The sequence below is a fragment of the Callithrix jacchus genome, chromosome 10, assembly GCF_049354715.1.
Source record: "Callithrix jacchus isolate 240 chromosome 10, calJac240_pri, whole genome shotgun sequence".
In the NCBI taxonomy this organism is placed as follows: Eukaryota; Metazoa; Chordata; class Mammalia; order Primates; family Cebidae; genus Callithrix; species Callithrix jacchus.
Genome location: NC_133511.1, coordinates 78473651 through 78497840, shown reverse-complemented (window position 1 = coordinate 78497840; position 24190 = coordinate 78473651). Strand labels below are relative to the sequence as shown.

At 36.4% G+C, this 24190-nt stretch overlaps 1 long non-coding RNA gene across 1 annotated transcript in view; it reads left to right on the top strand.

Moving 5' to 3' along the window:
* Window positions 1–49: 49 nt before the first annotated feature.
* The window catches only part of LOC118145824 (uncharacterized), a 35115-nt gene continuing 10974 nt past the window's right edge, over window positions 50–24190 (top strand). The window contains exons 1-2 of the long non-coding RNA XR_004731309.3: window positions 50–197; window positions 11206–11267. This is a non-coding gene — a long non-coding RNA (uncharacterized LOC118145824). The remainder of the gene's footprint in view (window positions 198–11205; window positions 11268–24190) is intronic.

The window sequence follows — 24190 nt, the reverse complement described above, 5'->3', positions numbered from 1 at the left end:
GACATAACCACTGCCAAGCCACAGCTTCCTGTGTTTTGTCTTATTACCCAGGGAAGAAAGTAGTGTCTGCTGGCCTGATCTGTAACTCAGGCCATAATTACTTCTGAACTGTTAGGGTTCAGAGGGCTGGCTAAACATCTCCAAGAAATACCAGAACCTTCTGATTCTGTCATCCCTTGGCTGGAACTTAGAGACAAGTAACATTATTGGAGCACTATTAAGTATCATATTCTAATAGATAGATTTTAATAGATATTCTAAGGGGTATGTGTCTGTGTGTGTGTATACACACACACTGTGTACACTTTGGGTCTGGGCTCTTGCTCAGCATAACACTTTTGAGGTTTATCCATACTGTTGCATGTATCAGTGGTTTGTTTCTTTTTGTTGCTGGGTAGTACTCCGTCGTGTTGATATACAACTATTTGTTTATTTATTCACCATTCCTCCTGATAGACATTTGTGTGGTTTCCAGTTGTGAGCCATTATGAAAAATGCTGCTATGAACATTTGTGTACAACTCTTTGTTTAGACATATGCTTTTATTTTCTTTCAAATATTTTTATTCCTCACGAATGAGAGTTCTGGGTTGTATGCAGTGTGTGTTTAATGTTTTAAGAAATTGCCAGTCTTTTTCCAGGTGGTACCATTTTGTATTCCCACTAACACTGTTGGAGTTTCCGTTGTTCTGCATTCTCATTAACACTTACTATTATTAGTATTTAAAATTTCAACAATTACACATAAGTTTTAGTTGATGTTATCTCATAATTTTAATTTGCATTTTCCTGAGCATTGGTTATGTTGAACATATTTCAAGTATTTATTAACTTCCCATAATCCTCTTTTGTGAAATGGAGGTTTAAATATTTTGCCCATTGAATAAAGGCCACTTATCTTTTTCTGAATGAATTATAGGAGTTCTTTAAATATTCTGGATACAAATTCCTTGTCAGGGCTGGGCACGGTGGCTTATGCCTGTAATCCCAGCACTTTGGAAGGCTGAGGTGAGTGGATTACTTGAGGTCAGGAGTTCAAAACCAGCCTGGCCAACATGGTGAAACCCAGTCTCTACCCAAAATACAAAATTTAGCTGGGCCTGGTGGCACACACCTGCAATCCCAGCTACTTGGGAGGCTGAGACAGGAGAATCTCTTGAACCCAGGAAGCAGAGGTTGCAGTGAGCCAAGATCACACCACTGCACTCCAGCCTGGGTGACAGAATGAGTCTCTGTCTCAAAAAAAAAAAAAAAAAATTCCTTGTCAGATGTGTGTGTGTCCATGTGTATATATATATTTACACACATATGTTTGTATATAAGAATGACTATGTAACTATATATTATATACATGTGTCTAAAACTTGCCTTTTTAATATTTAAGAATGATGTCTTTCACAGAACAGTTTTTAGTTTTGATTAAGTCCAATTTGTTAATTTTGTTCTTTTGTACTTAGTGCTTTTTTGTGTCTATCCGAAAAGAAAATAACAAAAAAGAAAATCACACATGCAAAGCCTTGAACCCCAAGTTTGCAAAAATTTTCTCATATGTTTAGAAGTTTAATAGTTTTAGCATCTTTATTATTCTTAATGGTAATTTTAGAGTTAATTTTTGTGTATGTTTGAGGTAAGGTTATTAGTTCCTTTTCACACTGCTATAAAGAACTACCTGGAAAGAGATTTAATTGATTCACAGTTCCAGATGGCTGGGGAGGTCTCAGGAAATTTACAATCATGGCAGAAAGCGAAGGGAAAGCAGTCACCTTACATTGTGGCAAGAGACTGAGAGAGCGAAAGGGGGACTGCCAAACACTTTTAAACTATCAATCAGGTCTTGTGAGAACTCATTCACTAACATGAGAACAGCATGGGGGACACTGCCCCCCATGATCCGATCCAGATACCCCCACCAGGTCCCTCCTTCAACACATGGGAATTACAATTCGAAGTGTGATTTGGGTGGGAACACAGAGTCAAACCATATCATAAGGGATGAGGTCAAGTTTTTCCAAATGAAGATACAAAGTTGTTTCATCACCATTTGTTAAAAAGACTGTTTTTTTTCCTCATGGAACTACTTTGGCAACTTTGTTAAAAATTAATAGATCATATATAATCTGTTTCTGGACTACCAGTACTATTCCTTTGATTTATATGTCTGCCATTCTAACATCACACTGTCCTGATGGTAGCTTTTATTTTTTTACATGGAGTCTTGCTCTGTTGCCCAGGCTGGAGTGCAGTGGCATGATCTTGGCTCACTGCAACCTCTGCTTCCTGGGTTCAAGCGATTCTCCTGCCTCAGCCTCCAGAGTAGCTGGGATTACGGGTGCCTGTAACCACGCCTCGCTAATTTTTGTATTTTTTTTTTAGTAGTGATGGAGGTTCACCATGTTGGCCAGGCTGGTCTCAAACTCCTGACATCAGGTGATTCACCCTCCTCAGCCTCCCAGAGTGCTGAGATTATAGTCATGAGCCACCATGCCCAGCCTTGCTTGTAGCTTTATAATCAAGTAACATAAGTCCTCCAACTTAGATCTTTGTCAAATTGTTTTGGCTATTTGATGTCCTTTGTAAATTTTGGAATAAGTTTATCAATATCTAAAAATAATCTGTTAAGAAAAAAACTAAAGTGAAAAAAAAGAAAAAATAAACAAAACAATAAAAATACTCTGTTGAGATTTTGATAGGAATTGAGTTAAAGATATAAATTAATTTGGAAAGTATTGAATATTAACAATATTGGGTTTTCCATTCTATGAACATAATATATCCCTCTGTTCATTTAAATTGTCTTTGATTTCTCTTAGAAGTGTTTTAGTTTCCATTTTGCAGGTCTTGAATAATTTTTAAAAATTTATACCTGTGCCCGGGCGCGGTGGCTCACGCCTGTAATCCCAGCACTTTGGGAGGCCGAGGCGGGTGGATCACAAGGTGAAGAGATCGAGACCATCCTGGTCAACATGGTGAAACCCCGTCTCTACTAAAAATACAAAAAATTAGCTGGGCATGGTGGCGCGTGCCTGTAATCCCAGCTACTCAGGAGGCTGAGGCAGGAGAATTGCCTGAACCCAGGAGGCGGAGGTTGCGGTGAGCCGAGATCGCGCCATTGCACTCCAGCCTGGGTAACAAGAGCGAAACTCCGTCTCAAAAAAAAAAAAAAAAAAAAATTTATACCTAAGTAGTTCATCTTTTTGAATGCCCTTAAAAATATTATTTTAGTTCCTTTTCCAATTGTTTGTTACTAACACATGAAGATGCAATTGATTTTTATATGTTAATCTTGTATGCTGAAACAAGGTTAATTTCATTTATTAATTCTAGTAGGAAGACTTTTTAGGATTTTCTACATATACAATCATGCCATATGTAATTTAAAATAGTTTATTTCTTTCTTTCCAAATGGTATGCCCTTGCCTTTTTGTTTTGCTTTTTTGCATTAGCTAGGACCTCTAGCATACTATTTCCTTGTTCCAAATTTTATGTGGAAAAACATTCAGTTTTGCACCATTCAGTGTTATGTTAGATGTAGGTTTTTGTAGATACTGTTAATCAAGTTGAAGAAATGCTATTCCTAATTTGCAGAGTTTTGATCATGAATGAATGTCAACTGTTGTTACTCTTTCTACATCTGTTGAAATGCACCATATTCTGTTACTGTGATATGATAAATTAACACATTGCATTATAAATTAACATTAAATCCTGTTAATATCTAAATATGATAAATTACATTAATTGATTTATAAATGTGAAGCCAACATTGTATTCTAGGAATAAACCCCACTTGATTATGAATTACTATCCTTTAAAAATATTATTAGATACAATTTGCTAATTGTGTTTGCAGGATTTCTTTTTTTGCAGGATTTTTTTTTATTCATGTTCACAAAGGACAGTGATCTATAGTTTTCTTTTCGTACAATGTCTTTGTCAAGTTTTGTTTACAGGGAATACTGTCCTCATCTTTATTTTCTGAAAGAGCTTGTGTAGAATTTGTATTTTTTTTCTTGAAATGTTTGAATGTTGAATGTAGAATTAATTAGGAAGCCATCTGGCCCCAGAGATTTTTTTTGTGTGTAGAGGCCTTTCATTAGAAATTTAATTTCTTTAGTAGGACATAGATTTATTCAGATTTTCTATTTCTTCTTGAGTCAGTTTTGGTAAGTTGCAGTCTTTTAGGAAATGTGTCCATTTCATCTAAGTTACCAAATGTGTTGGCATTATATTATTGATAATATTTTATCCTTTTAATATCTGAAATATCTGTAATGATGTTCTCTTTCACATTGCTGATATTAGCAATTTATGTCTATTCTTTTATTCTTTTTTTTTTTTCTTTTTGAGACACGTCTGTCTTTGTCACCCAGGCTGTGGTGGTGTGATTATAACTCACTGTAATTTCAAACTGCTGGGTTCAACCAATCCTCCTGCCTCAGCCTCTCTAGTAGCTGGGACTAAAGGAATGCACCATCATGCCCAGCTGATTTCTTTTTTTATTTTTGGTAGAGGAGGTCTTGCCACGTTGCCCAGGATGTATTATTTTATTCTTGAGAAGTTGATGTAGGGTTTTATTATATTGATTATTTAAGAGAACTAACTTTTGCTTTTGTTGATTTTTGTCTGTTGTATATCTGTTTTTATTTTATTATTTTCTGTTCTTGGTTATACTATTTCTTTCTACATATTTTTGGGGTATAATTTGATCTTCTTTTTCTAGCTTCTTAAGGTTACATTATTGACCCCATTCTCTGCCTATTGATTCAGAGTTTGCATTTTGCCTGCTTGATCTTTTATAGCCAGTGTTATGTTAAATGCTTTCCTCATTCTTATTCATTCTTTTATTATTTTGGATCATGCCTTGTTTTCTCTAATTTGTTTTTATAAGTAAGACATATAGAACCTACCTTGTTCTTCTTTGACTTGTGCACAAATATTAACTTAGTGTTCTGTATATGCTACATGCTAAATAAATAATTATTAAAAAATAATAATTTAGTGTGTTTCCAAGCACCAGATCTATATAAAGAGTGGGGAACAATGCACCTAAGAGGAGTTGAGCTTAACAGTCCTATTTGGTCATCAAAAGCCAGCTCAGACATCATCTCTTCTTGGAAGGAGTCTTCATAGTCATAAAGCATTGCTCTTTCATTCCATTTTCTTTATATTGTATACACCCCTCTTGTTATATTGTATCATAACATTTAAAATATTAGCTTATAGGTTAGTCTCCTCTACTGTAGTCTTAGTTTTTTGACAAAAGGGACACTATCTTGTTCCTTGGTGCCTAACACAGTGCCCGATATACAGAAATTATCCATTAAATGTTTGGGTGAATGAGAGAACAAAAGGCCTTTCTGTGCTTCTGAAGTCTGGTGAAACATTTGGAACATATGTAACAATCTGTGCTCTGTTGTGCTGTGTTTCAGAGAATAAACATGCAGGCCTATTGTGTTTTTGAAATGGGTTTTAAATAGAAGAAGTTTCGGCATGTGTTCTGAGTTAACTGTTCTTCCTCAGAGTAGGGTCCAGAATCAATCAACGTCTAGGACCCCAAAGCAAGTGGACACTACCACTATTCAACCCCCACCCTTTAATCTGTCTCAAGAGAAAATGACTGGAATAAGCCAAACTAACCTCTCCTGCCTTTGTTCTCAGAGATGGGGACTGGTTCACAAAGAAAGAGGGTCTGCAGCTCCACTATTTCAGAAATACTTAATTCAGATCACTTAGATAATGGGAAATGTCCCAAAGCTCCAGCCAGATCAATTTGTTTCCCCTCCCTAGGGCTATTATCACAGTGTCCTTGCCAAAGCTCTCAACAAGTCTTCATAATCTCTTACATGCTTGGTTCTCTGCAGAGTTTTTCAGGCACTTTCCTACCCATTATCTTTTCTAATCGTCAAAACAGCTGCTGCATACAATATTCCAGAGGGCACCAAATGAAGGAAAGAGATCCAGCTCTGGAGCTAGACAGCCGTGATTCAGTTCCTGCTCTGCCACTTACTGATGTGTCAGGGGGCAAATATCTTTATCTCACCGAGCCACAGTTTTCTCATTTGTAAAATGGGGATAATACCTCAAAGGCTTCTTGTGTAACTTAGTGCTAATATGTATAAACCATTTAGCACGGGGTTTAGTACCTGGTGGGTGCTGATAAATCATAGCTATCATTGCTATTATTTTCATGTTCTGTTAATGTAATTACTTTGGTTTCTTACAGTAATTTAGGGGGTAAGATTGAACCAGGTATCATAGTGCAGTGAAATACTGCTAATGGTTAATGGACATCATATATATTGTCAATTAACTGACTTTTCTCATGCAACATTTTCTAAAAGCAAGGGTAGAGGGAACTTTAAAAACCTAAAACAACAACAACAACAACAAGTACCAAATTAAATGGAACAAAGGCAGGCCCTGTAGCTTAAATATTGCTGGAGTGCAATTATATCTGTCCTGGAATCAGTGTAGACCTTGTACTTAAAGTGGATGCTTTGCAGTATTATTAGTTTATTTGTTCCTATGAACAATTTAACAAAAAATTGAACTGGCATCTACGCAGTGCTGAATGCTAAGTTTAGAGAGAGAAATTAATACATAAACCTTTGATTTGCTGAACAAACCTTTGATCTTCCATAGAAGACTACGAAGAACATAGAGCATGGAGCCTCTAACTGTACTTGGGAGAGTTAGAGGATAGGTTGGGTTTTCTACATACGGTATTAACACTAACACCATGTTCAAGCTGTGCTGAGGTTTTGTGAAGATCGCTGTAGGAAGTGGTGAAGGGATGATTAGCTTGCCATGATAATCAAATGTTAGCTCTAGAGTTAGGCAGAACTCTGAGTGAGAATCCATGCTCTGTCATTGCTGAGCTGGATGAATCTTGGATAAGTTGGTTCAGGTGCTTGTGCTTACCCAACTAAAAATGGAGATGCTAGTAATACCTAGTTTGAAAACTTGAAGGGACCAACAAAAAATTTCTATCTTCCTCATTTAGGTTTGGAACTCATTGAAAGGGTGGAAATTAGATAGATGGGTATAAAAATGTCATGTTACTACTCATAAAACTGTATTGAAAAACTTGGATACTTAGAAATGATGGGCTTCCTAATTCCACACCCCAATAACGAACATAGTCACTAGGCACTGGCAGAAATGAAAACTGCAAGCCCCTTTTAGGAGGCAGATCTGCTCACTAAGCTTACTCAGCAAGTGGACTCAAATGCATTCAGATCAAAGCGTGATTCTACACATGGCTGAGCCAAGTGCATCTTGGGAAGAGATTCCTCTTCCCAACTAACCAGTGGGTTGAGAGGTGAGCGAGAGGCTAAGAGTTAGCTATAGTGAAGACCCTTAATTCTACCAGAAAATCTGAAGCCTGGGAATGGGAGGGTGCTTCCAACATCCATATTAGCAAAGAACTGGATTAAATATGAGGTAGGATATACAGAGAGCACTCTAAGCATAGTGCCTGCCATGTAGTAAACACTTAACAAATGTTAGCTTTTATTGATGTTACAATGGCAGTAGATTAACAGGGCCCAGCATATTTTCTCATATTCTCCCCTTAATGTGTCCGTGAAGATATGCAAAAACTCTCAACACTGGATGCTACAGAAAGGACCATATGCCAAAGTCTGAAGGGAAATTTTTTCCAGCTCGACTGTTGATAAATATGTCCATCCTGGGTAATACTGCTATTTAGAAAGCATGGAACCCCCTTTTGGAAAGCAGGAATGTAAATTAATCAAAAGTATTGACAAACCTTATGCAGCAACATCTCTTATGCATTTGGATATTTTTGAGATTGATAGAAGTCCTCACCTCTCATCTTCATAATTTTTTGCCCACACATAATCAGAAGCTACAATTCATAGGACATTGCATCTGGAAAGTAGCTATTCAAGGAAAAGCATTTTGGTAGAAAATGGTAGAGTTCTGGGAACAGTGCAGTAGGTAAAGATGGGGTAGCGATGAAGGAAGAGGCAGGAGAAAAAGGATGGGGTCTTTATGCTTTATATAGTAAAAGAACCAAAAAACGCATCTAACCCCAGACTCAGTAAGAGGAGAGTTCACCTCAGTCCTGATTAGTCAAGAAGGATAACTGCCTACCCAGCCTAGGATTAGGGGCCATGAATATCCACTCCTACTTTAAGTCTAAATCTTATAAAAGAATACATTGACACCCAAAGGGACAGAGAAACCAAGGAGATGCCATGGCCTCTATCTGTTGGCATTAGGTGGTCCTTGTACAAGCATTAATCAACAGGTTTTTAAAAAGTGCTCTATAAAAGTTACTATAGCATGAAGGGAATGGAAAATTATTCTCTAGGGTCAAAGGGAAATCATAACTCTAAAAATTATTTGCTACAGGAGTCAGAAAATGTTTTGGAAAACATTTGCTTGTTATTTTCAGCAAAATGTAAAAAGCCTTGGTATCTCTGAAAAGGGACAGGTAAGCCTGAAATAGAAATGGTATGAGATGAAAAAGGAGTTTGAAAGTCAACTTCAAAAGCAAGTCTAATATTCATGTCAACTTTGGACATGATTTTATAAAATGAAATTTCAAGAAAAGATTGGAACAAAACAAAAATAAATATCTAAGTTTTAATTTTAAAAACTGTTCTTTAGTAGAAGAAGAGGCCAGCATTTGAAGATTAATATGGTTTGGTATTTTCCAGGTGACTTTCATATATTGCTGATGACATTTTTAAAAATTTTAAGGAAGACAAAAAAAATTCTGTAAAAATTCATGCAAAAAAATCATAAAACACAACCCAAACCAACAGCAACACATTCTCTATGAAGGAACAAAAATCAGACTTTTCATTGGCAACATTGAATAACTTAAGAAAAAAGGAACAATTCTGCATAGTTTTGAAGGAAAAAATGTCAACCAAGAGCTGGTCAGAGAAACCAGCTGAGAGATCTGGAAATGAATAGCTGTTCAAGGAAAAGCATTGGTAGAAATGGTAGAGTTCTATGAACACTACTAATCTGGAATCTAGATCACTGGGTTCAGCAGTAGAATCCAAATTAATTCAAGAATGTTAAAATTATAGCACAATAGAACAGATGGTAAGCATTGAAAATAAGTGAACAGTGTGAACATAAAAGCCATCAGGATTTTGTCAGAAGACAGAAATCATCTAGGTATTTCAATCCGAGGGAATTTAATATAGTCTATTTGTTACTTAGGGATGGTCTTCCTGAAGACACAAACAGGGCATTGCTACTCAGATTTTATTGTAACCTGAGATTTTTTTCAAATGCAGATTCAGGCTGGGCGTGGTAGCTCATGCCTGTAATCCCAGCACTTCGGGAGGCTGAGGAGGGTGGATCACCTGAGATCAGGAGTTCAAGACCAGCATGGCCAACATGGCGAAACCCCGTCTCTACTAAAAGTACAAAAATTAGCCAGGCTTGGTGGTGCACACCTGTAATCCAGCTTCTCAGAATACCAAGGCAGGTGAATTGCTTTAGTCCAGGAGGCAGAGGTTGCAGTGAGCCAGGATTGTGCCACTGCACTCCAGCCTGGGTAACAGAGCGAGACTCTGTCTCAAAAAAAAAAAAAAAAAAAAAAAAAAATCAAATTCAGTAGATTTGGGGTAAGCCCTGAGATTCCGCATTTTGAAGATGCTCCTAGATAAAGCCAATGCTGCTGGTTCCTGAAGCACTTTTTGAACAGAAAGGAAATAGGAAAAGTTGAGGAAACAAGTGATTAGCAGTAACAGGATGACACAACTTTCCTTAGGGTTGAAGAAACACAGGGAGGGGATGATACTTCAGTGCCACTGAGTGGTAGCTAGCACTCTGGCCAGGGTTTCCTGATGAGAGCTGGGATCAAGGTGGAGGGGGCTGGTAGAATCTGAAATCACAGTGGAGGTGCAGCTGCTGCTGGAGACCTAGCTGGAGGTAGAGTGACAAGGAGTTAAATACCTTCAATAGCCTCTGATCTTCAGCAATTATTTCCTGTTTTCTGCATCTGCCTTCCCCATTGCAGTATGCAGCCTTGCTGGGGCTCAGCTTCTCAGCTTCTTCCTCTGGGTCAGCCTTTAATGTGCTGAACAATTAATTAAACTTGATCCTGACATCTACCTGTAAATGTAGACAATCCAGTGAATCACAAGGGGTCCTCTAGGTATAGGATCCACCTCTTAGAGCTAGAGCGATGCGATACGGGAGAGTAAGGGGGAATAACAATAAGGGGGAATAACAAGTTGAGTTTACATTAATAAAAAACGTGGTTTTCCTCTTCTGCTTATTGCACTATGTAGCTCCTTTTCTTGGTGTGTTGACCACATCGTGCTCTCTCCCACTTCAAGGCCTAAACAAAGGCTGATGCCTTACCGTGGATTGCATTTCCCCATACTCTGTGTCTGGTTAACTCCTCATCATTTAGATCTTTTAGATCTTAGCTTAAATGTCTCATTAACAGAAAACTCCCTAACACCCTAGACTAGATAAGATCTGCCTGAAATAATTTCTTATAACATCTTTTCCTTGCTCTTCTTGGCACTTAGAACAATGTGAACTTAATGTTTGTATGATTGTTTTAGGTCCCTGTCCCCCACTAGGTTATTTGTATGATTATGTTCTAGGTTCCTGTCCCCAACTAGGTTCTAAGTTCCTAAGGTGAAAATGATGTCTACTTTGTTAACTCGGTGTTTCCATGCCTGGAAAACTAGATTGATAATGGATGTCCCTCTCCAGGTCATTAGCATAAAAAAGTAGAGTGGCTGTTTAGGTGGCCAGAGAACATATTCCTGATGTTAAGATTTGACTGTGAATATAGAAATGTGATATCTGGAAGGCATTTTGCTTTGATAACAGGCTGCTCAGTCAGGAGTTGATACTTAACTTTCCAAAGTGGCATCACATATGTAACCCATAAAAGTGGCATTTAACAACAGGTAATAATGGCTGCCATTTGTTAAATACGATCATATGCCAAACACTGTGCTGTTTTATAGGCATTATTTATTTAATCCTCACAGCCGCCTATAAAGTTATTCCCATTTTACTGATGAGGACACTGAAACTCAGATGGTGAATGATGTCCTATAGTTTATAAATAGTGGGGCAAAGAATAGGATTGATGTCTTTCTGTTTTATTAAGCAATGTAACTTTGATAACTTCAAAATAACAATTTTAAATTTAACTTAATAAGCTTTTTTTTTTCTTTTTTTCTAACTCAAGGATGAAGACCTAAGCTGTGAATAGCATTAAATCTTCAGGGAATGATCCTTCCTGGGCAAAAGGTGAGTCAAGCAGGCACCTGTTTGTGCAGGGGTGTGGCAGCTGCCAAGGAAGGCCACAGTGGAATATATATATCTCCCAGCTGCAGAGAGCCAAGAGAGGTCTGTAAGGAAGTTAAGTCTGAATTGGAAGCCGGAGGAAGTTTGGCAGGTCAAAGCCATTGGTGTGCCAGCTCATAAGAGCTGATTGTTAAATTTTCAGGAATTTTGCAAGCTGGTTATTTGATGTACTCATTATTAAAAATTGAATTTTATAAACCTATAATTTAAAAATATATTAAAAGCAAAGGTAACAAATACTTAAAACTGATTAATTCCTAATGATTTTACTACATTTTACTATTATTTATGCTCTTGAGTCATGTCTATTGAAACTTAATGGTAGAAATCCTACCTAGTGGTATGCTACTGTGCATCTCTTCCCAATTCTGTGTTGGGAAGATAGCTCGAAATTGTCCATCATCCAGTGTTTATACCATGGAAATTGGCAAGCACTACCTATCAATCCCCCCATTGCAGAAGGCTGGTTGTTAGACATTTGTCAGCATGCCACTACTGCTTTAATCCCTGGGAAAGGGGCCAAGTTCAGAGCCAAATGTCAAAAGTCAAAGAACAGTACAGATGAAAGCTGCAGTTGCCTGTGGTTGCTGCCCTCTATTATTTGGGGTAGTTAGCATTCAGGGAGCTGAAGAATCGAGTTTTGATATTTTAAATAGAAATGTTTGGTATAGGAAAATTATCATTAAAAAGCTTCTGAGAATGAAATTGTGAAATAGAAATGAGATATTATTAATATAAACTCCATTGGTAAACATTTTTGAGATCTAAAAAGACCCTGTTAGTACGTGAAGTAGTTAGAGATGAGATAGTGGGATTCTTTTTTCTTTTAAACTTGGAATTTTGTGTGAGGTTTAATGTATGTTACAAATTTGACACTCATCACGCCCTGCCACTGCGCCGCTACCTCATGACCACTGCCAAGACAGTTGTGTACATTTTGGACTGTTTTTGACTATTGTGATATTTGCAAGAGACTCTGGGATGTTGTCTAAAGAAGTTGAGCATTATTTATAAGAGGTAAAGGTGAACTGTGACTGTAGTTAGAGTTGCTGTCAACACCTTGCAATTTTGGCTGTGCTTGTAGAATCGGTTTTCCTTAAAGGCTTTAATTATCTTTGATATCTGATACTTAACAACCCAGGAAATAGGGTAGAGAATGTAAAATTTTATAGAAATGTTAAATTTAAATTATTTGGGTGAAGTTGGCCAGTCTTAATACCTGGTGTGTTTTACCTGGCATGATTTTCCTAGATGATTAAATGTCTTACTTTTTCTAATTGATTACAAAGTCATATGCGCTTATTGTAAAAATTCACATAATACAGACTACAAATCTGTTACAGACTCAAAAACCCCAAACCCCAGAGGTAATATCCCATAAGGAAAACAGTTGAGAGTTTTTCTACCTATATGTACTTAACATATAAACATGAAAATTAAATGAGATCATATTGCTCTGCAACTCTTTTCATTTTAAAAAGTTGTGGTATTGTATACCTACAGAAGATTATATAAATGGATGCATATGAATTAAAATTAAATGAACATTGGTTCAATGTCAGGATATGAAACAGAAAATTGCCTGCACCTTGAAAGTTGCTGTGTCCCTTTGTAGTCACAAGTACTTACTCCTATACCATAGGAAACCATGACCTTGACTTTTGTGGCAACTGTTGTCTTGCTTTTCTTCATTCTTGCACCACATATCTATGTATTCTTAAATAATCTTTTGTTTAGTTTTTACTGTTTTGAACTTTATATGAAAGAAATCATTCTAATGCATTTTTATAACTTTTTTCTTTCATTCAGCATTGAGAATGAGCTACATTAATTTTGCTTCATATAGTAGTGGTTCATTCATTTTCATTGATGTATAATATTCCATTGCAGAGATAGAAATCAATGTGTGTAGCCAGTGGATTGTTGATGAACATTTGTGTCATTTTTACTTTTTGGATATTTTTAATGATGCTATTTTAAGTACACACACACGTTATCTGGTCTAAGAATACTAAGGTTTTCCTATGATGTCTACCTAGGAGAGGGGTTATTGAATCATAGAGTTTGGACATGTTAATCTTTACTAGGTAATGCGAATTGTACTCCAAAGTAGTTTACCAGTTTACTTTCTGATCCATGGTGGATGAGAGGGTTCTATTTCTTTAAATGTTTGCTAACACTTGGTATTGCCAGACTTAAAAATTTTTGCCTACATATATCATTATAGCTTTAATTTGCATTTATCTGATTCTTAACGAGGCTATTTTTTCCCACATAATTACTGGTCATTTTGTTTTTTTCTCTCATGAAGTTCCTTTTCAAGTCATTTGTCCATTTTTGGTCTAGAATTGTCTTTTACGTAAGGCTTCTTCAGTGTTCTTTATATGCAGTTTATCATCAAATCTAAGATGCCATTGTATTATATTCAGAAAAAAATGTTTTTTATTATGTTGTAAATCGCCAGTGATAATAATATGCACCCCAATGTCCATGACAGTAAAATGTGGAAAACAGTTTGTCTTAGAAACAAGACATGGTGTTCTAAGTAAAAGACCTTTGCTACTGTGAGCAGTGGCTCGTGCCTGTAATCCCGGTACTTTGGGAGGCCGAGGTGGGTGGATCAGTAGGTCAAGAGATGGAGACCATCCTGGCCAACATGGTGAAACCCCATCTCTACTAAAAAAATACAAAAATTAGCTGGGTGTGGTGGCACGTGCCTGTAGACCCAGCTACTGAGGAGGCTAAGGCAGGAGAATTGCTTGAACCCAGGAGGTGGAGGTTGTAGAGAGCCAAGATCATGCCACTGCACTCCAGCCTGGTGCCTGGAGACAGAGCAAGACTCTGTCTCAAAAAAAAAAAAAAGACCTTTGCCAGTTATATGTGTTGCAAATAGCTTCTCCTGATTTGTTGCTTGGTTTCTACCTCTTTGCAGTTCTCTTTGATTAACTGCAGTTCTAACTTTTAAGGAAGTCAAATTTATCTTTTTCTCTTTTTGCATCTTTTTTTAAAAAAAATCATGTCCAGTTGTGAGATAATGAAGATATATTAATTTCTAAAAGTTACATAGTTTTCTCCTTCTCATTTTACCTTTAATCTACCTAGAGCTGATTATAGTTATGGTGGGAAGTAAGGTCCAATGGCATTTGACCTTACGGCCTGTGTCTTTTTTTTCATTTTTGTCAGCCTTTGTACCAATACTGTAATGAGTTTCCTGTAGCTTAACATCTGTTAGAACATCTTCCTCTCCATTTCTTCCTCTTCAAGGACATTTTTGTTTATTCTTGGCCCTTGGCACACATTTCACACACACAAAATCCACTTCCTCCAGACAAAAAACTTGCTAGGACTTTGATTAGGATTGCTTTGAATATATAGATCGATTTGAGAAAGGACATAATAAAATCAAGTCTTAAAATCTGTTAATGTGATTTGTATCTCCGTTTTTGGAATCCTTATTGATTTCTGTTGATAATGTTTTATAGTTTTGTGAGTGTCTTACACAGTTACTGTAAGATGTTTTCCTGGGTATTTTAAATGCAATTAAAAGCAGTATTTGTGGTTTTGTGTTTTCGTTGCTATATATAAAATATAATTGAGATTTGTGTATTGACCTTGTGCTCAGTAACATTTTATAATTAAAGTTTATTCTAATAATTATAGATTAAAATATAACCTACATATGTAATCAAAACATCTGTGAGTAGTATCAATTCTGTTTCTTTTGTTTGCCATTATGCTAGGATTTCTAGTATAATAGTATAATAATCTAGTATAATACTGAAGAGAGATGATAATAATGGGCAGTCTTGTCTCACTCTTGATCCCAAAAATAGTGTTCCATAGTTCACAGTAAGGATAATGTTTGCTGTTGTATTTTTATTTTTACAGTTACACTGTGTAAGATTAATGAGTTTCCTTTTGTTCAAAACTGAGCTTCATGAGTAACTAGCTGAATGATCTTTGACAAGTTTCTTTACCTGTCTGTGAATTAGTGTCCTCATCAGAAAAACTGGATGTCCTACTCTGTATTCCCTAAAGTACAGACACTGGGACATGGATTAAATGCTAATGCTTTAGGTGAGAGATGTGATCCCAGGGCAGCAAGAACGGGTGTAAAGAAAAGGGAGGTGGTGACGTGTGGGAAGCAATGCAGAGTAAAGCCTTTCTGCACTGGCTACTGTTATGACTGCAAACGCATAACTGCAGCTCAGCAGGTGAGTCAGTTCATGAAGCCTCCAGATAGGCTGCATGGCCGTCTGTCTCGGCATAGTCAGTGGGCAGGAGGAAGGAGAGATTTTATCCTTCTGCTTCCTGTCTTTTCCTAGTCAAAATTTTCCCCACTAGGAGTTAACTTTTCCACACTGGGTTGCATTATCAGGCTTTTTGGCAGCTATGGGCAGCCACTCCTGTGGCATTTCATCTGGGTCTGGAGATTGTAGGAGGGGCCAGCGACTCTTGAGGCTCAGCCTCAAGCAGCAGAAGGGTTTGTGTCCTTTGACTGAGATGCTAAGTGAAGCAGAGCAAATGGCTGAGTCCAAGAGACAGGTGAGGCTGAGAGACTATGAGGAGGAACATAAAATAGGTCTGGTTGGTTGTGTGGATTAAGTACATTACTTGCATTTAATCTGAGGTTAAATAAAATGCTCAGAAAAGTGTCTGGTGTAAAGTGAGCTCTTAAATACTATCAACTAAAATGCAATCAAATTTATAATCCTTTTCTCTATAGACCTTGATCTTTGTGAAATGCTTAAAAAGGGCTTTCCCATTCAGCTATTATAAAAGTATTATCCATCTGGATTTTATTTTGGTGTTAGAAGTGAGGTCAGAATCACGCTTCATGTTTTTCCAAATGACCTGACACGGATCCAAACACCACATATTGAATATTTCATATTTTTCCCTTCCTTTGAAATTTACTTTATAAGATATTAAACTTGCCTATTTATTTGCTAATTTATTAGCTTTTAATTCTGTTCCATTGATACATCTGTAAATTCTATTATACTGTTGTAAGGAGTGTAGCTTTATGATAATATAGTACTATAGGGGTGTTCCCATTTCTTGCTCTTCTTTTTAAAGATTTTCCTGATTATTTTCATATGTTTATAATTTTAGATAACGTTAACATCATTTTTAGGGTTTCTTCTCTTAAAATCCTTTTGGGATTTTGATTGCGAATATATTAAATTTACAGTGTAAATTAGGAAAAATTTATGATGGTGCAATCAATGTACTTTTCAAAAACAGGTTATCTGCTTTTATTCAAGATTTAATGTGTATTAGTAAAATTTTGTAGTTTCCTATAAGTCCCAAACATTTCTGGTTATATTATTCCTAGGTACTTTATGACTTTCTATAATTGGGAATGGAATGCATTCTTCTGTCTTTGTTTTACTTGATTGTTGTTTGCGTAACAGGAACCTATTGGCTTTATCTTTAATTTTTCTTTTTTTGAGATGGAGTCTTGCTCTGTCACCCAGGCTATAGTGCAGTGGTATGATCTCAGCTCAATGCAAACTCTGCCTCCCAGGTTCGAGGAATTATCCTGCCTCAGCCTCCTGAGTAGCTGGGACCACAGGCGCCCGCCACCATGCCTGGATGATTTTTGTATTTTTAGTAGAGATGGGTTTTACCATCTTGGCCAGGCTGGCCTCAAACTCCTCACCTCATGATCCACCTGCATTGGCTTCCCAAAGTGCTGGGATTACAGGTGTGAGCCACCGCTCCTGGCCTTATCTTTAATTTTTAATAACCTTATTGAGTTATATTTTGTAGTATTATATCCATTTCAACTGTGCAATTTAATGATTTTTGGTAACATTTAGTGAGTGGTTTGACTATCACCATAAATTAGTTTTATAATGTTTTCATTCTTCAAAGATATATTTTATGTTTGTTTACAGTAAACCCCAGTCCCTGCCCCCAGGGAACTCCAGTCTACTTTCTATCCCTATAGATTTTCTGAACAATTCATGTAAATGAAATCTTGCTATATGTCGTTTCTTGTGTCTGGCTTGCTTTTACTTAGCATAAAGTTTTTCAGGGTTCATTAATGATATAGTGTGTGTTCGTATTTTGTTTCTACTGTGGAATGGTATTTCGCTATATGGTTAAACCACGTAGCCTCTGTTCATTTACCAGTGATGGACATTTAGATTCTTTCAAGTTTTGGAGTACTATAAATAATGTTACTGTGAATATTCACATGAAGTCCTTGTGTGAACATATGTTTTCATTTCTCTGGGGTAGATACATAGGAGTGGAATTGTTGAGTTATATGGTAATCTTGTGTTTACTTTTTGAGAAACAACCAAATTGTTTTCCAAAGGGGCTATACTGTTTTACATTCTTCCTAACAATGTATGATGGTTTTCTACTGACTTTAAAATATTTATGTTGTAAGTGGCTACTTTAGGAAAATTGTTTTATTGACTATTTTTCTGTTGATGCTTGTATCAGTATACATTATTTCTGTTATTTTGCTTTTTGTTGTGTTTTGTTTTTAGTGGTAGGGTCTTGCTCTGTAGTCACGGCTGGAGTGCAGTGGCACAATCATAGCTCATTAGAGCCTCAAACTCCTGGGTTCTAGTGGTCCCCCTGCCTCAGCCTCCTGAATAGCTAAGGCTACAGGCATGTGCCACTATACCTGGCTAGTTTTCATTTAAAAATTTTTTTGTAGGGATGCTGTCTTATTATGCTTTCCCAGGCTGGTCTCAAGTAGTCCTTCCTCCTCAGCCTCTTAAAGTCTTGGGGTTACAGGTATGAGTCACTTGCCTAGCAGTAAATATATTTAGTTGTGAGTGACAGCGTTCCAACTCAAGCTAGCTTAAGAAAAAAAAAGAAAATGTATTGGTTTATGTAATGAAGAAGAACAAATGAAATGTTGATCATACACAACAGGAATTCAGGGACTTAAAAGACAATCAGTTGGGGTCCCTCTCAGCTACGCTTCTTAATCTTGAACATCTTGACAGATGCTGATGCCTAATGAGAAAATTTCTGCCCTTTGATTTCTTTATGTAATGTATTATGTTTGTCAATAGCTTGCTATTATACCATCCTTGGATCTCAAATATACCCTATTTGGTCACATTGTATTATTTTATATCCCGCAGTATTTTTTGCTATTATTTGGATTAAAACTTTTTCTAGAAACATGGGTGAGCTTGATCTTCTTTGTTTCATACTATTGTCAAGCAATTTGGTTATTAAGATGCTTACTAGTATAATAAGTTCAAGAGGTTTCCATATTTTTATGTGGTCTGAAATAATTTAAACTGTATCATAAATAATTTGCCCAATAGTTTAGATAAAGCTCAATTCTAAAATCATTTGGATTTAGTATTACTTTCAAAGGTAGTTTTCTTGTCATTTTCCAACAGTTTTTATAATTGGTGTATTCAGTCTTTTTATTATTTCTTGCATTAATGTTGGTAATTTTTATTTTGTTAGGAAATGATATATTTCCTGTAGGTTTCCAAATTTCTACCTGAGAAGTTGCATATGATAGTCTCTTTTAATTATTTTAGCCTATATTATGATTGGTTAGGAATTGGTTATACTAATTTATAATTCTACTTAAAATATAAAATAATTATATTCCTGTTTTCTTATATTATCTTCTACTCTGGATGTTATCAGGTGATAAAAATTTTGCCAAACTGCTGTGTGTACATTTTATCAAACTAACTTCCATTTTCCTGATCTTAAATGAAGGTCAATGTACTTTCATGGGTTTATCAGACATTATGGTTCTCTGCCACTGTCAAGTGTATTTTGTAATCTTTGCCTGACTTCATCATTTATTTGTGACTTCTGGTGCTAGCCAAAGTGAACTCACTTTACCCCTATAGTCCATCTTCCCGCACGGATTATAACTAATAACTCTGGATAGAATTTTCAAAAAAGAAACTACCTGAAGACTCTGAAAAATAAATACTAGTAGTCAGATTGGGGGAAAAAGTCAAATCTTAAAGAACAAGCAGTATGGGAAGGAGTTTTCTGGGTTTTTTTCCTTGGTCTTCAAGGTTTGATCCAAAGGTAACCTCAACGGCAGAACTGTGTAGCAAGTCCGAACAACGAAACTTAGAGAAGGCCTCCCCCATCTGACCGGAAGACCAAAGGAGGAGATTCCTGCAAGCCAGAGAGGGTGGGGGGGAAATCCCAGTTGTTTTTCTTTTGTCTTTTCTCAGCAGCCCCATTTGTGAAGCTCCCTGCTGTAGTGGTGGTGGTAATAGCATAGACACTGAAAACCTTGAGAGAAAACTTATCTTGAGAGTCTGGAGCACTCTCTGTTTTATCTAATCACTTTACTCTGGGTGTGGTTCCAGTCTGTGAACCTGTGTGAAAGCACAGAAGCTAAAACTCAGGAGAGAAACATGTATTTCTAGTCAAAGGAGTGAAAAAAGTTGGGACCTCAGGACTGGAAAGTGTGGGAGAAATCCTGAGGAAAAGAGAGCTGGAGATTTCCCTGATTCCGTATGAACCAATACAAGTCATCCCTCAGTTGGGCATGTGTGAAACAGGCCCGGAGAAGCACAGCATGGGATCTGAGGACTGAACCAGAATATAAGCCACAGCTAAGTCCTGGACTAATGGTGCACACATGGGGCAAACGCACTAGAAGTATAGCAAAGGCTTTTAAAATTTGCATTAGAAGCACAGCCCCTAGAAAAATGGGACAAATTTACAGTCTTGATCTTACCAGGTTCACTGCCAAACTCAACCTTCTTCAGGGGTTTTAGCAAAACCCATTCTCACATGTAACATTCAAATTATCCAGATGAATCCAAAATTACTCAACGTGTAAAACACTGGGAATATGTGATCGATTCTCAAGAGGAAAGACAAAGAGATGCTAATCCCAAGGTGATCCAGATGTTGGAATTATCAATGGCTTTAAGCAGCTTTTATAATTTGAAGTGAATAGAGAAATAAAAGCCTTTGATATGGAAATAGAAACTACAAAAAGACCCAATTGGGACTTGTAAAACTGAGAAATGTACTATCTGAAATAAAAACTTCACTGGATGAGCCCAATAACAAAATGGAGATGACATTTGAAAATGGAGCAATAGGAATGATCTGATTTGAAAAAACAAAGAGAAAAGATTGACAGTGAACAGAGCTTCCAGAGTCTGTGAGATCTTATCAAAAGATCTAATATTTATATCATTGAAGTCCCAGAAACAGAAGAGAGATGGATTCAGAAAAAATATTTGAAGAAATAATAGCAAAAAAAGCTTCCTAAATTTGGTGAAAGACCTAAGTTTGTATTTCAAGAAGATCACTGAATCCCAAACAAGACAAACTGAAAAACAACAACAAAGCCTATCTATTCATCATAGAAAATGTTCCAAAAACCAGAGAAAAAGAAAAAAAAACCTTGAAAGCATCCAGAAAAATAATGACATCTTCTATAAAGGGAGACAATTATTTTATGACTGTGGATTTCTTACTAGTATCCTTGAAGGCCAAAGAACTGTAGAATAAAATCTTTAAAGAAAGAAAACTGTTAATCCAGAATTTATCCAGTAAAATTATTAATTGAGAAGGAAGGAGAAATAAGACACTTGCAGATGAAGAAAAACTCAGAGAATTCACTAAGCTGAATAGGTCTTAGAAAGTGTTAAAGGAAGTTCTTCAGTTTAAAGGGAAATGATACCAGAGGGATCCCTGAAACTTCAGAATTAAGGAAGAATAACAGAAATGGTATTTATCTGGGTATATGTAAAGATCGTTTAGTAGGGTTTTCAGTGTATCTAGATGTAATATCTATGACAATTTTAACAAGAAGTGGGTGAAAAGAACATCGTGGTTGTAAGACATCTACTTTTTTTTTTTTTTTTTTTGAGACGGAGTTTCGCTCCTGTTACCCAGGCTGGAGTGCAATGGTGCGATCTCGGCTCACCGCAACCTCCGCCTCCTGGGTTCAGGCAATTCTCCTGCCTCAGCCTCCTGAGTAACTGGGATTACAGGCACGCGCCACCATGCCCAGCTAATGTTTTTGTGTTTTTAGTAGAGATGGGGTTTCACCATGTTGACCAGGATGGTCTCGATCTCTTGACCTCATGATCCACCCGCCTCGGCCTCCCAAAGTGCTGGAATTACAAGCTTGAGCCACCCGCCTGACATCTACATTTTAATTGATATGGCAAAATATTCTAAGGAGCCCATGAGAGGTTAGTCATGTGTATTGTAATCCCTAGACCAACTAGTAAAAAGACTTTATTTATTCCTGGAAATAGACATTAGCCTGAAATCTACTTAGTCTAATGATTATAGTCATTCCAACTCTCTGAATTAATGTTTGTTTGCTGAATGGTTTTCCATTTGCCTACTTTTATTTGTTTCTGTATTTGAAGTACTTTTTTTTTTTTTTTAAGATAGAGTCTTGCTCTGTTGCTCAGGCTAGAGTGCAGCGGCACAATCTCCACTCACTGCAACCTCTGCCTCCTGGGTTCAGGCGAGTCTCCTGCCTCAGACTCCCAAGTAGTTGGGATTATAGGCGCACACCACCACACCTGGCTAATTTTTTTGTATTTTTAGTAGAGACAGGGTTTTACCATGTTAGCCAGGCTGGTCTTGAATTCAAGTGATCCACCCACTTTGGCAACCCAAAGTGCTGAGATTAAAGGCGTGAGCCACTGTGACTAGCCTTGAAGTTCATTTTTAATAGACAGCATATAATTAGGCTTCACAATTTTAAAATCTAATCTAACAAAATTTGCCTTTTAATTAGAATACTTAGACCATTTACATTGAATATGATTATTGATATGGTCAGTTATAAATCATCAAGCTATTTTAAAATATATGTCCCATCTAGTCTTTGTTCCTTTTTCCCTCTTTCTAATTCTTTAAAAATTAATTGAATATTTTTATAATTTAATTTTATTTCTAATATTGGATTAAAAGCTATAACATTTTGTTTTATTATTTTAGAACTATTTTAAGGTTTATTAAGGTTTATTATACACATCTGTAATATTTTACCACTTTATGTATGGTATAAGAAATTTTCAGTAGCATGCTTTTACTTTTTTCCTCCTGAACTTTGTGCTATTGTCATATATTTTACTTTTGCATATTATAAATCTCATATTAGATATTGCTTTAAAGAATCAGTGACCTTCATAGGCATTTATATAATAGTCTTGTGTATTTACCTGTGTAGTTATTATTTCTAGTGTGCTTTCTTACTTTGTGTAGATTCATATTTTTATCTAATATCTCTTTGCTTCTATCTGAAAGACTTCTTTGAATATTTCTTGTAGTGTGGGTCTGCTCATGGTGAAATCTTTCCATTTTTGAATATCTGGAAACCAATATTACCTGCTGTTTTTTTCTTCTTCCTGCCAGCTCCTTGATCTTGAATCACCTCTGTTTTTGAAAGATATTTTTGCTGAATATAAAGATTGAGGCTGACAGTTAATTTTTTTCAGCATTTTGAAGCTGTTGTCTATTGTCTTTCCACTTACATCATTTCTGGTGAGTTATCTTTGTTCCCTCATATGTTACATATTGGTGATTTTTATTATTATTTTTTAACCCGGCTGCTTTTAAGTTTGCTTTTTTAAATCATCACTGGTTTTGAACAGTTTGATTATGATGGGCCTTGGGATGCTTTTCTTCTTCTTTCTTGTGCTTAGAGTTTGAGATTCTTGGATCTTGTAGGATTAAGATTTTTATCAAATTTAGAAAAATTATCATTATTTCTTCAAACATTTTTTCCGCTTCTATGTTTCCTCCTCTTTACTGATTTTATTACAAGTACGTTAAGCCACTTGAAGTTTTCCTGTAGCTCACTGATGCTGTGCTCATTTTTTAAAAATTCCCTTTTCTCTCTCTCTCTCTCAATTTGCATAGTTTCTATTGTTACATCTTCATGTTCACTGATTTTTTCTTCTGCAAAATCTAATGTGTCATTAATCCTATCTGATGTATTTGCCATTATGCATTGTAGTTTTCTTCTCTGGAAGTTTTACTTGGTTCTTTTTTATATCTTCCATATCTCTACTTAAGTTTTTAAACATGTGGCATATAGTTGTAACTTTTAATGGCTATGCTTGCTATATCTAATATCTGTTATCAGTTATGGTTTGTTTTCAATTTATTTTTTCTCATTACAAGTCATATTTCCCTCCTTTTTTTGTATCTAGGGATTTTTTATTGGATACCAGATATTGTGAATTTTTCCATGATGGTTAATGTGTATTTTTGTGTTTCCATAAAATGTTATTGCTCTTTGTTCTGGGACACAGTTAAGTTACTTGTATTTGATCTTTTCAGGTTTTGCCTTTAAGATTTATTATATAAACCTGGAGCAGTACTCAGTAGAGGACGAATTCTTTTCCACTACTGAGGCAAGACTGTTCTGTGTATTCTATCTTACACTCTGAGGATCATAAAGTTTTTCAGTCTGGCTGAAGGGGAAAGGCATCATGTCCAGCTGTATGTGAGCACTGGACAATGTTACTTCTAAAACTTTCGGTGTTTCTTTCCCCAGCCTTGTCTAGTTTTCCCACACACATGTGCTTATTATACTCAGCTGAATACTCAAAGGTACTGTTCCACAGTGAGCAAGTATATGCACACCTACCCCCAAAGGGTGAGGGAGCTGATAGGCTGAAGAAAAATGCTGACAAATCTAGTTTCTCAGAAACTTTTAATAGTAGCTTACAAATAAAAGTGGTCTCAGGCAGCTGTGAGATGGTGGATTCCCCACACCTGCCCTCCAGAAAATGTCCTTTATGTAGCAAGTTTTTAAGGTAAAGAAATGTGCAGCTCGTCATGCCTCAAATTTTCTTGCAGAATTTGCAACCACGGGGAAGATTACATAAGCATCTTTATGAGGGATTATCTAT